Source organism: Strix uralensis, chromosome 5 (assembly GCF_047716275.1).
Source record: "Strix uralensis isolate ZFMK-TIS-50842 chromosome 5, bStrUra1, whole genome shotgun sequence".
In the NCBI taxonomy this organism is placed as follows: Eukaryota; Metazoa; Chordata; class Aves; order Strigiformes; family Strigidae; genus Strix; species Strix uralensis.
This window is the reverse complement of record NC_133976.1, coordinates 61802420-61815811: the sequence shown is the minus strand read 5'-3', so window position 1 is coordinate 61815811 and position 13392 is coordinate 61802420.

Below are 13392 nucleotides of genomic sequence, written 5' to 3'. Positions count from 1 at the left end.
GCTTTCATTCGTTCTGAACAAGTGTTACTGTTTTCTGCACAAAAGCGATTCTGCGAAGCAATGTGAACACTTCTGCTTCCCAGGCACAGAGAAGGTGCTAGCAGGGAATTCTCTGCCTGCCTTTCCCCAGTGCTCTGCAAGCTCTCCAGGACAACAGCAAATCTGGGGCTCTGTGCTTTCTTTCGTTCTGAACAAGTGTTACTGTTTTCTGCACAAAAGCGATTCTGCGAAGCAATGTGAACACTTCTGCTTCCCAGGCACAGAGAAGGTGCTAGCAGGGAATTCTCTACCTGACCTTCCACAGTGCTCTGCAAGCTCTCCAGGACAACATAAAATCTGGGGCTCTGTGCTTTCTTTCGTTCTGAACAAGTGTTACTGTTTTCTGCACAAAAGCGATTCTGCGAAGCAATGTGAACACTTCTGCTTCCCAGGCACAGAGAAGGTGCTAGCAGGGAATTCTCTGCCTGCCTTTGCCCAGTGCTCTGCAAGCTCTCCAGGACAACATAAAATCTGGGGCTCTGTGCTTTCTTTTGTTCTGAACAAGTGTTACTGTTTTCTGCACAAAAGCGATTCTGCGAACCAGTGTGAACAAGCACAGAGAAGGTGCTAGCAGGGAATTCTCTGCCTGCCTTTCCCCAGTGCTCTGCAAGCTCTCCAGGACAACATAAAATCTGGGGCTCTGTGCTTTCTTTCGTTCTGAACAAGTGTTACTGTTTTCTGCACAAAAGCGATTCTGCGAAGCAATGTGAACACTTCTGCTTCCCAGGCACAGAGAAGGTGCTAGCAGGGAATTCTCTGCCTGCCTTTCCCCAGTGCTCTGCAAGCTCTCCAAGACAACATAAAATCTGGGGCTCTGTGCTTTCTTTCGTTCTGAACAAGTGTTACTGTTTTCTGCACAAAAGCGATTCTGCGAAGCAATGTGAACACTTCTGCTTCCCAGGCACAGAGAAGGTGCTAGCAGGGAATTCTCTGCCTGCCTTTCCCCAGTGCTCTGCAAGCTCTCCAGGACAACATAAAATCTGGGGCTCTGTGCTTTCTTTCGTTCTGAACAAGTGTTACTGTTTTCTGCACAAAAGCGATTCTGCGAAGCAGTGTGAACAGGCACAGAGAAGGTGATAGCAGGGAATTCTCTGCCTGCCTTTCCCCAGTGCTCTGCAAGCTCTCCAGGACAACAGCAAATCTGGGGCTCTGTGCTTTCATTCGTTCTGAACAAGTGTTACTGTTTTCTGCACAAAAGCGATTCTGCGAAGCAATGTGAACACTTCTGCTTCCCAGGCACAGAGAAGGTGCTAGCAGGGAATTCTCTGCCTGCCTTTCCCCAGTGCTCTGCAAGCTCTCCAGGACAACAGTAAATCTGGGGCTCTGTGCTTTCTTTTGTTCTGAACAAGTGTTACTGTTTTCTGCACAAAAGCGATTCTGCGAAGCAATGTGAACACTTCTGCTTCCCAGGCACAGAGAAGGTGCTAGCAGGGAATTCTCTGCCTGCCTTTCCCCAGTGCTCTGCAAGCTCTCCAGGACAACATAAAATCTAGGGCTCTGTGCTTTCTTTCGTTCTGAACAAGTGTTACTGTTTTCTGCACAAAAGCGCTTCTGCGAAGCAATGTGAACACTTCTGCTTCCCAGGCACAGAGAAGGTGCTAGCAGGGAATTCTCTGCCTGCCTTTCCCCAGTGCTCTGCAAGCTCTCAAGGACAACAGCAAATCTGGGGCTCTGTGCTTTCTTTTGTTCTGAACAAGTGTTACTGTTTTCTGCACAAAAGCGATTCTGCGAACCAGTGTGAACAAGCACAGAGAAGGTGCTAGCAGGGAATTCTCTGCCTGCCTTTCCCCAGTGCTCTGCAAGCTCTCCAGGACAACAGTAAATCTGGGGCTCTGTGCTTTCTTTCGTTCTGAACAAGTGTTACTGTTTTCTGCACAAAAGCAATTCTGCGAAGCAATGTGAACACTTCTGCTTCCCAGGCACAGAGAAGGTGCTAGCAGGGAATTCTCTGCCTGCCTTTCCCCAGTGCTCTGCAAGCTCTCCAGGACAACATAAAATCTGGGGCTCTGTGCTTTCTTTCGTTCTGAACAAGTGTTACTGTTTTCTGCACAAAAGCGATTCTGCGAAGCAATGTGAACACTTCTGCTTCCCAGGCACAGAGAAGGTGCTAGCAGGGAATTCTCTGCCTGCCTTTCCCCAGTGCTCTGCAAGCTCTCCAGGACAACATAAAATCTGGGGCTCTGTGCTTTCTTTCGTTCTGAACAAGTGTTACTGTTTTCTGCACAAAAGCGATTCTGCGAAGCAGTGTGAACAGGCACAGAGAAGGTGATAGCAGGGAATTCTCTGCCTGCCTTTCCCCAGTGCTCTGCAAGCTCTCCAGGACAACAGCAAATCTGGGGCTCTGTGCTTTCATTCGTTCTGAACAAGTGTTACTGTTTTCTGCACAAAAGCGATTCTGCGAAGCAATGTGAACACTTCTGCTTCCCAGGCACAGAGAAGGTGCTAGCAGGGAATTCTCTGCCTGCCTTTCCCCAGTGCTCTGCAAGCTCTCCAGGACAACAGCAAATCTGGGGCTCTGTGCTTTCTTTTGTTCTGAACAAGTGTTACTGTTTTCTGCACAAAAGCGATTCTGCGAAGCAATGTGAACACTTCTGCTTCCCAGGCACAGAGAAGGTGCTAGCAGGGAATTCTCTACCTGACCTTCCCCAGTGCTCTGCAAGCTCTCCAGGACAACATAAAATCTGGGGCTCTGTGCTTTCTTTCGTTCTGAACAAGTGTTACTGTTTTCTGCACAAAAGCGATTCTGCGAAGCAATGTGAACACTTCTGCTTCCCAGGCACAGAGAAGGTGCTAGCAGGGAATTCTCTGCCTGCCTTTCCCCAGTGCTCTGCAAGCTCTCCAGGACAACAGCAAATCTGGGGCTCTGTGCTTTCTTTCGTTCTGAACAAGTGTTACTGTTTTCTGCACAAAAGCGATTCTGCGAAGCAATGTGAACACTTCTGCTTCCCAGGCACAGAGAAGGTGCTAGCAGGGAATTCTCTGCTTGCCTTTCCCCAGTGCTCTGCAAGCTCTCCAGGACAACATAAAATCTAGGGCTCTGTGCTTTCTTTCGTTCTGAACAAGTGTTACTGTTTTCTGCACAAAAGCGCTTCTGCGAAGCAATGTGAACACTTCTGCTTCCCAGGCACAGAGAAGGTGCTAGCAGGGAATTCTCTGCCTGCCTTTCCCCAGTGCTCTGCAAGCTCTCCAGGACAACATAAAATCTGGGGCTCTGTGCTTTCTTTTGTTCTGAACAAGTGTTACTGTTTTCTGCACAAAAGCGATTCTGCGAAGCAATGTGAACACTTCTGCTTCCCAGGCACAGAGAAGGTGCTAGCAGGGAATTCTCTGCCTGCCTTTCCCCAGTGCTCTGCAAGCTCTCCAGGACAACATAAAATCTGGGGCTCTGTGCTTTCTTTCGTTCTGAACAAGTGTTACTGTTTTCTGCACAAAAGCGATTCTGCGAAGCAATGTGAACACTTCTGCTTCCCAGGCACAGAGAAGGTGCTAGCAGGGAATTCTCTGCCTGCCTTTCCCCAGTGCTCTGCAAGCTCTCCAGGACAACAGTAAATCTGGGGCTCTGTGCTTTCTTTTGTTCTGAACAAGTGTTACTGTTTTCTGCACAAAAGCGATTCTGCGAAGCAATGTGAACACTTCTGCTTCCCAGGCACAGAGAAGGTGCTAGCAGGGAATTCTCTGCCTGCCTTTCCCCAGTGCTCTACAAGCTCTCCAGGACAACATAAAATCTGGGGCTCTGTGCTTTCTTTCGTTCTCTACAAGTGTTAGTGTTTTCTGCACAAAAGCGATTCTGCGAAGCAATGTGAACAGGCACAGAGAAGGTGCTAGCAGGGAATTCTCTGCCTGCCTTTCCCCAGTGCTCTGCAAGCTCTCCAGGACAACAGCAAATCTGGGGCTCTGTGCTTTCTTTCGTTCTGAACAAGTGTTACTGTTTTCTGCACAAAAGCGATTCTGCGAAGCAATGTGAACACTTCTGCTTCCCAGGCACAGAGAAGGTGCTAGCAGGGAATTCTCTGCCTGCCTTTCCCCAGTGCTCTGCAAGCTCTCCAGGACAACATAAAATCTGGGGCTCTGTGCTTTCTTTCGTTCTGAACAAGTGTTACTGTTTTCTGCACAAAAGCGATTCTGCGAAGCAATGTGAACACTTCTGCTTCCCAGGCACAGAGAAGGTGCTAGCAGGGAATTCTCTGCCTGCCCTTCCCCAGTGCTCTGCAAGCTCTCCAGGACAACAGCAAATCTGGGGCTCTGTGCTTTCTTTCGTTCTGAACAAGTGTTAGTGTTTTCTGCACAAAAGCGATTCTGCGAAGCAATGTGAACACTTCTGCTTCCCAGGCACAGAGAAGGTGCTAGCAGGGAATTCTCTGCCTGCCTTTCCCCAGTGCTCTGCAAGCTCTCCAGGACAACATAAAATCTGGGGCTCTGTGCTTCCTTTCGTTCTGAACAAGTGTTACTGTTTTCTGCACAAAAGCGATTCTGCGAAGCAGTGTGAACAGGCACAGAGAAGGTGCTAGCAGGGAATTCTCTACCTGCCCTTCCCCAGTGCTCTGCAAGCTCTCCAGGACAACATAAAATCTGGGGCTCTGTGCTTTCTTTCGTTCTGAACAAGTGTTACTGTTTTCTGCACAAAAGCGATTCTGCGAAGCAATGTGAACACTTCTGCTTCCCAGGCACAGAGAAGGTGCTAGCAGGGAATTCTCTGCCTGCCCTTCCCCAGTGCTCTGCAAGCTCTCCAGGACAACAGCAAATCTGGGGCTCTGTGCTTTCTTTCGTTCTGAACAAGTGTTACTGTTTTCTGCACAAAAGCGATTCTGCGAAGCAATGTGAACACTTCTGCTTCCCAGGCACAGAGAAGGTGCTAGCAGGGAATTCTCTGCCTGCCTTTCCCCAGTGCTCTGCAAGCTCTCCAGGACAACATAAAATCTGGGGCTCTGTGCTTCCTTTCGTTCTGAACAAGTGTTACTGTTTTCTGCACAAAAGCGATTCTGCGAAGCAGTGTGAACAGGCACAGAGAAGGTGCTAGCAGGGAATTCTCTGCCTGCCTTTCCCCAGTGCTCTGCAAGCTCTCCAGGACAACATAAAATCTGGGGCTCTGTGCTTTCTTTCGTTCTGAACAAGTGTTACTGTTTTCTGCACAAAAGCGATTCTGCGAAGCAATGTGAACACTTCTGCTTCCCAGGCACAGAGAAGGTGCTAGCAGGGAATTCTCTGCCTGCCTTTCCCCAGTGCTCTGCAAGCTCTCCAGGACAACATAAAATCTGGGGCTCTGTGCTTTCTTTCGTTCTGAACAAGTGTTACTGTTTTCTGCACAAAAGCGATTCTGCGAAGCAATGTGAACACTTCTGCTTCCCAGGCACAGAGAAGGTGCTAGCAGGGAATTCTCTGCCTGCCTTTCCCCAGTGCTCTGCAAGCTCTCCAGGACAACAGTAAATCTGGGGCTCTGTGCTTTCTTTTGTTCTGAACAAGTGTTACTGTTTTCTGCACAAAAGCGATTCTGCGAAGCAATGTGAACACTTCTGCTTCCCAGGCACAGAGAAGGTGCTAGCAGGGAATTCTCTGCCTGCCTTTCCCCAGTGCTCTGCAAGCTCTCCAGGACAACATAAAATCTGGGGCTCTGTGCTTTCTTTCGTTCTGAACAAGTGTTACTGTTTTCTGCACAAAAGCGATTCTGCGAAGCAATGTGAACACTTCTGCTTCCCAGGCACAGAGAAGGTGCTAGCAGGGAATTCTCTGCCTGCCTTTCCCCAGTGCTCTGCAAGCTCTCCAGGACAACATAAAATCTGGGGCTCTGTGCTTTCTTTCGTTCTGAACAAGTGTTACTGTTTTCTGCACAAAAGCGATTCTGCGAAGCAGTGTGAACAGGCACAGAGATGGTGATAGCAGGGAATTCTCTGCCTGCCTTTCCCCAGTGCTCTGCAAGCTCTCCAGGACAACAGCAAATCTGGGGCTCTGTGCTTTCATTCGTTCTGAACAAGTGTTACTGTTTTCTGCACAAAAGCGATTCTGCGAAGCAATGTGAACACTTCTGCTTCCCAGGCACAGAGAAGGTGCTAGCAGGGAATTCTCTGCCTGCCTTTCCCCAGTGCTCTGCAAGCTCTCCAGGACAACAGCAAATCTGGGGCTCTGTGCTTTCTTTTGTTCTGAACAAGTGTTACTGTTTTCTGCACAAAAGCGATTCTGCGAAGCAATGTGAACACTTCTGCTTCCCAGGCACAGAGAAGGTGCTGGCAGGGAATTCTCTACCTGACCTTCCCCAGTGCTCTGCAAGCTCTCCAGGACAACATAAAATCTGGGGCTCTGTGCTTTCATTCGTTCTGAACAAGTGTTACTGTTTTCTGCACAAAAGCGATTCTGCGAAGCAATGTGAACACTTCTGCTTCCCAGGCACAGAGAAGGTGCTAGCAGGGAATTCTCTGCCTGCCTTTCCCCAGTGCGCTGCAAGCTCTCCAGGACAACAGCAAATCTGGGGCTCTGTGCTTTCTTTCGTTCTGAACAAGTGTTACTGTTTTCTGCACAAAAGCGATTCTGCGAAGCAATGTGAACAGGCACAGAGAAGGTGCTAGCAGGGAATTCTCTGCCTGCCTTTCCCCAGTGCTCTGCAAGCTCTCCAGGACAACATAAAATATGGGGCTCTGTGTTTTCTTTCGTTCTGAACAAGTGTTACTGTTTTCTGCACAAAAGCGATTCTGCGAAGCAATGTGAACACTTCTGCTTCCCAGGCACAGAGAAGGTGCTAGCAGGGAATTCTCTGCCTGCCCTTCCCCAGTGCTCTGCAAGCTCTCCAGGACAACAGCAAATCTGGGGCTCTGTGCTTTCTTTCGTTCTGAACAAGTGTTAGTGTTTTCTGCACAAAAGCGATTCTGCGAAGCAATGTGAACACTTCTGCTTCCCAGGCACAGAGAAGGTGCTAGCAGGGAATTCTCTGCCTGCCTTTCCCCAGTGCTCTGCAAGCTCTCCAGGACAACATAAAATCTGGGGCTCTGTGCTTCCTTTCGTTCTGAACAAGTGTTACTGTTTTCTGCACAAAAGCGATTCTGCGAAGCAGTGTGAACAGGCACAGAGAAGGTGCTAGCAGGGAATTCTCTACCTGCCCTTCCCCAGTGCTCTGCAAGCTCTCCAGGACAACATAAAATCTGGGGCTCTGTGCTTTCTTTCGTTCTGAACAAGTGTTACTGTTTTCTGCACAAAAGCGATTCTGCGAAGCAATGTGAACACTTCTGCTTCCCAGGCACAGAGAAGGTGCTAGCAGGGAATTCTCTGCCTGCCTTTCCCCAGTGCTCTGCAAGCTCTCCAGGACAACAGCAAATCTGGGGCTCTGTGCTTTCTTTCGTTCTGAACAAGTGTTACTGTTTTCTGCACAAAAGCGATTCTGCGAAGCAATGTGAACACTTCTGCTTCCCAGGCACAGAGAAGGTGCTAGCAGGGAATTCTCTGCCTGCCTTTCCCCAGTGCTCTGCAAGCTCTCCAGGACAACATAAAATCTGGGGCTCTGTGCTTCCTTTCGTTCTGAACAAGTGTTACTGTTTTCTGCACAAAAGCGATTCTGCGAAGCAGTGTGAACAGGCACAGAGAAGGTGCTAGCAGGGAATTCTCTGCCTGCCTTTCCCCAGTGCTCTGCAAGCTCTCCAGGACAACATAAAATCTGGGGCTCTGTGCTTTCTTTCGTTCTGAACAAGTGTTACTGTTTTCTGCACAAAAGCGATTCTGCGAAGCAATGTGAACACTTCTGCTTCCCAGGCACAGAGAAGGTGCTAGCAGGGAATTCTCTGCCTGCCTTTCCCCAGTGCTCTGCAAGCTCTCCAGGACAACATAAAATCTGGGGCTCTGTGCTTTCTTTCGTTCTGAACAAGTGTTACTGTTTTCTGCACAAAAGCGATTCTGCGAAGCAATGTGAACACTTCTGCTTCCCAGGCACAGAGAAGGTGCTAGCAGGGAATTCTCTGCCTGCCTTTCCCCAGTGCTCTGCAAGCTCTCCAGGACAACAGTAAATCTGGGGCTCTGTGCTTTCTTTTGTTCTGAACAAGTGTTACTGTTTTCTGCACAAAAGCGATTCTGCGAAGCAATGTGAACACTTCTGCTTCCCAGGCACAGAGAAGGTGCTAGCAGGGAATTCTCTGCCTGCCTTTCCCCAGTGCTCTGCAAGCTCTCCAGGACAACATAAAATCTGGGGCTCTGTGCTTTCTTTCGTTCTGAACAAGTGTTACTGTTTTCTGCACAAAAGCGATTCTGCGAAGCAATGTGAACACTTCTGCTTCCCAGGCACAGAGAAGGTGCTAGCAGGGAATTCTCTGCCTGCCTTTCCCCAGTGCTCTGCAAGCTCTCCAGGACAACATAAAATCTGGGGCTCTGTGCTTTCTTTCGTTCTGAACAAGTGTTACTGTTTTCTGCACAAAAGCGATTCTGCGAAGCAGTGTGAACAGGCACAGAGATGGTGATAGCAGGGAATTCTCTGCCTGCCTTTCCCCAGTGCTCTGCAAGCTCTCCAGGACAACAGCAAATCTGGGGCTCTGTGCTTTCATTCGTTCTGAACAAGTGTTACTGTTTTCTGCACAAAAGCGATTCTGCGAAGCAATGTGAACACTTCTGCTTCCCAGGCACAGAGAAGGTGCTAGCAGGGAATTCTCTGCCTGCCTTTCCCCAGTGCTCTGCAAGCTCTCCAGGACAACAGCAAATCTGGGGCTCTGTGCTTTCTTTCGTTCTGAACAAGTGTTACTGTTTTCTGCACAAAAGCGATTCTGCGAAGCAATGTGAACACTTCTGCTTCCCAGGCACAGAGAAGGTGCTAGCAGGGAATTCTCTACCTGACCTTCCCCAGTGCTCTGCAAGCTCTCCAGGACAACATAAAATCTGGGGCTCTGTGCTTTCTTTCGTTCTGAACAAGTGTTACTGTTTTCTGCACAAAAGCGATTCTGCGAAGCAATGTGAACACTTCTGCTTCCCAGGCACAGAGAAGGTGCTAGCAGGGAATTCTCTGCCTGCCTTTCCCCAGTGCTCTGCAAGCTCTCCAGGACAACAGCAAATCTGGGGCTCTGTGCTTTCTTTCGTTCTGAACAAGTGTTACTGTTTTCTGCACAAAAGCGATTCTGCGAAGCAATGTGAACACTTCTGCTTCCCAGGCACAGAGAAGGTGCTAGCAGGGAATTCTCTGCTTGCCTTTCCCCAGTGCTCTGCAAGCTCTCCAGGACAACATAAAATCTAGGGCTCTGTGCTTTCTTTCGTTCTGAACAAGTGTTACTGTTTTCTGCACAAAAGCGATTCTGCGAAGCAATGTGAACACTTCTGCTTCCCAGGCACAGAGAAGGTGCTAGCAGGGAATTCTCTGCCTGCCTTTGCCCAGTGCTCTGCAAGCTCTCCAGGACAACATAAAATCTGGGGCTCTGTGCTTTCTTTTGTTCTGAACAAGTGTTACTGTTTTCTGCACAAAAGCGATTCTGCGAACCAGTGTGAACAAGCACAGAGAAGGTGCTAGCAGGGAATTCTCTGCCTGCCTTTCCCCAGTGCTCTGCAAGCTCTCCAGGACAACATAAAATCTGGGGCTCTGTGCTTTCTTTCGTTCTGAACAAGTGTTACTGTTTTCTGCACAAAAGCGATTCTGCGAAGCAATGTGAACACTTCTGCTTCCCAGGCACAGAGAAGGTGCTAGCAGGGAATTCTCTGCCTGCCTTTCCCCAGTGCTCTGCAAGCTCTCCAAGACAACATAAAATCTGGGGCTCTGTGCTTTCTTTTGTTCTGAACAAGTGTTACTGTTTTCTGCACAAAAGCGATTCTGCGAACCAGTGTGAACAAGCACAGAGAAGGTGCTAGCAGGGAATTCTCTGCCTGCCTTTCCCCAGTGCTCTGCAAGCTCTCCAGGACAACATAAAATCTGGGGCTCTGTGCTTTCTTTCGTTCTGAACAAGTGTTACTGTTTTCTGCACAAAAGCGATTCTGCGAAGCAATGTGAACACTTCTGCTTCCCAGGCACAGAGAAGGTGCTAGCAGGGAATTCTCTGCCTGCCTTTCCCCAGTGCTCTGCAAGCTCTCCAAGACAACATAAAATCTGGGGCTCTGTGCTTTCTTTCGTTCTGAACAAGTGTTACTGTTTTCTGCACAAAAGCGATTCTGCGAAGCAATGTGAACACTTCTGCTTCCCAGGCACAGAGAAGGTGCTAGCAGGGAATTCTCTGCCTGCCTTTCCCCAGTGCTCTGCAAGCTCTCCAGGACAACATAAAATCTGGGGCTCTGTGCTTTCTTTCGTTCTGAACAAGTGTTACTGTTTTCTGCACAAAAGCGATTCTGCGAAGCAGTGTGAACAGGCACAGAGAAGGTGATAGCAGGGAATTCTCTGCCTGCCTTTCCCCAGTGCTCTGCAAGCTCTCCAGGACAACAGCAAATCTGGGGCTCTGTGCTTTCATTCGTTCTGAACAAGTGTTACTGTTTTCTGCACAAAAGCGATTCTGCGAAGCAATGTGAACACTTCTGCTTCCCAGGCACAGAGAAGGTGCTAGCAGGGAATTCTCTGCCTGCCTTTCCCCAGTGCTCTGCAAGCTCTCCAGGACAACAGTAAATCTGGGGCTCTGTGCTTTCTTTTGTTCTGAACAAGTGTTACTGTTTTCTGCACAAAAGCGATTCTGCGAAGCAATGTGAACACTTCTGCTTCCCAGGCACAGAGAAGGTGCTAGCAGGGAATTCTCTGCCTGCCTTTCCCCAGTGCTCTGCAAGCTCTCCAGGACAACATAAAATCTAGGGCTCTGTGCTTTCTTTCGTTCTGAACAAGTGTTACTGTTTTCTGCACAAAAGCGCTTCTGCGAAGCAATGTGAACACTTCTGCTTCCCAGGCACAGAGAAGGTGCTAGCAGGGAATTCTCTGCCTGCCTTTCCCCAGTGCTCTGCAAGCTCTCAAGGACAACAGCAAATCTGGGGCTCTGTGCTTTCTTTTGTTCTGAACAAGTGTTACTGTTTTCTGCACAAAAGCGATTCTGCGAACCAGTGTGAACAAGCACAGAGAAGGTGCTAGCAGGGAATTCTCTGCCTGCCTTTCCCCAGTGCTCTGCAAGCTCTCCAGGACAACAGTAAATCTGGGGCTCTGTGCTTTCTTTCGTTCTGAACAAGTGTTACTGTTTTCTGCACAAAAGCAATTCTGCGAAGCAATGTGAACACTTCTGCTTCCCAGGCACAGAGAAGGTGCTAGCAGGGAATTCTCTGCCTGCCTTTCCCCAGTGCTCTGCAAGCTCTCCAGGACAACATAAAATCTGGGGCTCTGTGCTTTCTTTCGTTCTGAACAAGTGTTACTGTTTTCTGCACAAAAGCGATTCTGCGAAGCAATGTGAACACTTCTGCTTCCCAGGCACAGAGAAGGTGCTAGCAGGGAATTCTCTGCCTGCCTTTCCCCAGTGCTCTGCAAGCTCTCCAGGACAACATAAAATCTGGGGCTCTGTGCTTTCTTTCGTTCTGAACAAGTGTTACTGTTTTCTGCACAAAAGCGATTCTGCGAAGCAGTGTGAACAGGCACAGAGAAGGTGATAGCAGGGAATTCTCTGCCTGCCTTTCCCCAGTGCTCTGCAAGCTCTCCAGGACAACAGCAAATCTGGGGCTCTGTGCTTTCATTCGTTCTGAACAAGTGTTACTGTTTTCTGCACAAAAGCGATTCTGCGAAGCAATGTGAACACTTCTGCTTCCCAGGCACAGAGAAGGTGCTAGCAGGGAATTCTCTGCCTGCCTTTCCCCAGTGCTCTGCAAGCTCTCCAGGACAACAGCAAATCTGGGGCTCTGTGCTTTCTTTCGTTCTGAACAAGTGTTACTGTTTTCTGCACAAAAGCGATTCTGCGAAGCAATGTGAACACTTCTGCTTCCCAGGCACAGAGAAGGTGCTAGCAGGGAATTCTCTGCCTGCCTTTCCCCAGTGCTCTGCAAGCTCTCCAGGACAACAGCAAATCTGGGGCTCTGTGCTTTCTTTCGTTCTGAACAAGTGTTACTGTTTTCTGCACAAAAGCGATTCTGCGAAGCAATGTGAACACTTCTGCTTCCCAGGCACAGAGAAGGTGCTAGCAGGGAATTCTCTGCTTGCCTTTCCCCAGTGCTCTGCAAGCTCTCCAGGACAACATAAAATCTAGGGCTCTGTGCTTTCTTTCGTTCTGAACAAGTGTTACTGTTTTCTGCACAAAAGCGCTTCTGCGAAGCAATGTGAACACTTCTGCTTCCCAGGCACAGAGAAGGTGCTAGCAGGGAATTCTCTGCCTGCCTTTCCCCAGTGCTCTGCAAGCTCTCCAGGACAACATAAAATCTGGGGCTCTGTGCTTTCTTTTGTTCTGAACAAGTGTTACTGTTTTCTGCACAAAAGCGATTCTGCGAAGCAATGTGAACACTTCTGCTTCCCAGGCACAGAGAAGGTGCTAGCAGGGAATTCTCTGCCTGCCTTTCCCCAGTGCTCTGCAAGCTCTCCAGGACAACATAAAATCTGGGGCTCTGTGCTTTCTTTCGTTCTGAACAAGTGTTACTGTTTTCTGCACAAAAGCGATTCTGCGAAGCAATGTGAACACTTCTGCTTCCCAGGCACAGAGAAGGTGCTAGCAGGGAATTCTCTGCCTGCCTTTCCCCAGTGCTCTGCAAGCTCTCCAGGACAACAGTAAATCTGGGGCTCTGTGCTTTCTTTTGTTCTGAACAAGTGTTACTGTTTTCTGCACAAAAGCGATTCTGCGAAGCAATGTGAACACTTCTGCTTCCCAGGCACAGAGAAGGTGCTAGCAGGGAATTCTCTGCCTGCCTTTCCCCAGTGCTCTACAAGCTCTCCAGGACAACATAAAATCTGGGGCTCTGTGCTTTCTTTCGTTCTCTACAAGTGTTAGTGTTTTCTGCACAAAAGCGATTCTGCGAAGCAATGTGAACAGGCACAGAGAAGGTGCTAGCAGGGAATTCTCTGCCTGCCTTTCCCCAGTGCTCTGCAAGCTCTCCAGGACAACAGCAAATCTGGGGCTCTGTGCTTTCTTTCGTTCTGAACAAGTGTTACTGTTTTCTGCACAAAAGCGATTCTGCGAAGCAATGTGAACACTTCTGCTTCCCAGGCACAGAGAAGGTGCTAGCAGGGAATTCTCTGCCTGCCTTTCCCCAGTGCTCTGCAAGCTCTCCAGGACAACATAAAATCTGGGGCTCTGTGCTTTCTTTCGTTCTGAACAAGTGTTAGTGTTTTCTGCACAAAAGCGATTCTGCGAAGCAGTGTGAACAGGCACAGAGAAGGTGCTAGCAGGGAATTCTCTGCCTGCCTTTCCCCAGTGCTCTGCAAGCTCTCCAGGACAACAGCAAATCTGGGGCTCTGTGCTTTCTTTCGTTCTGAACAAGTGTTACTGTTTTCTGCACAAAAGCGATTCTGCGAAGCAATGTGAA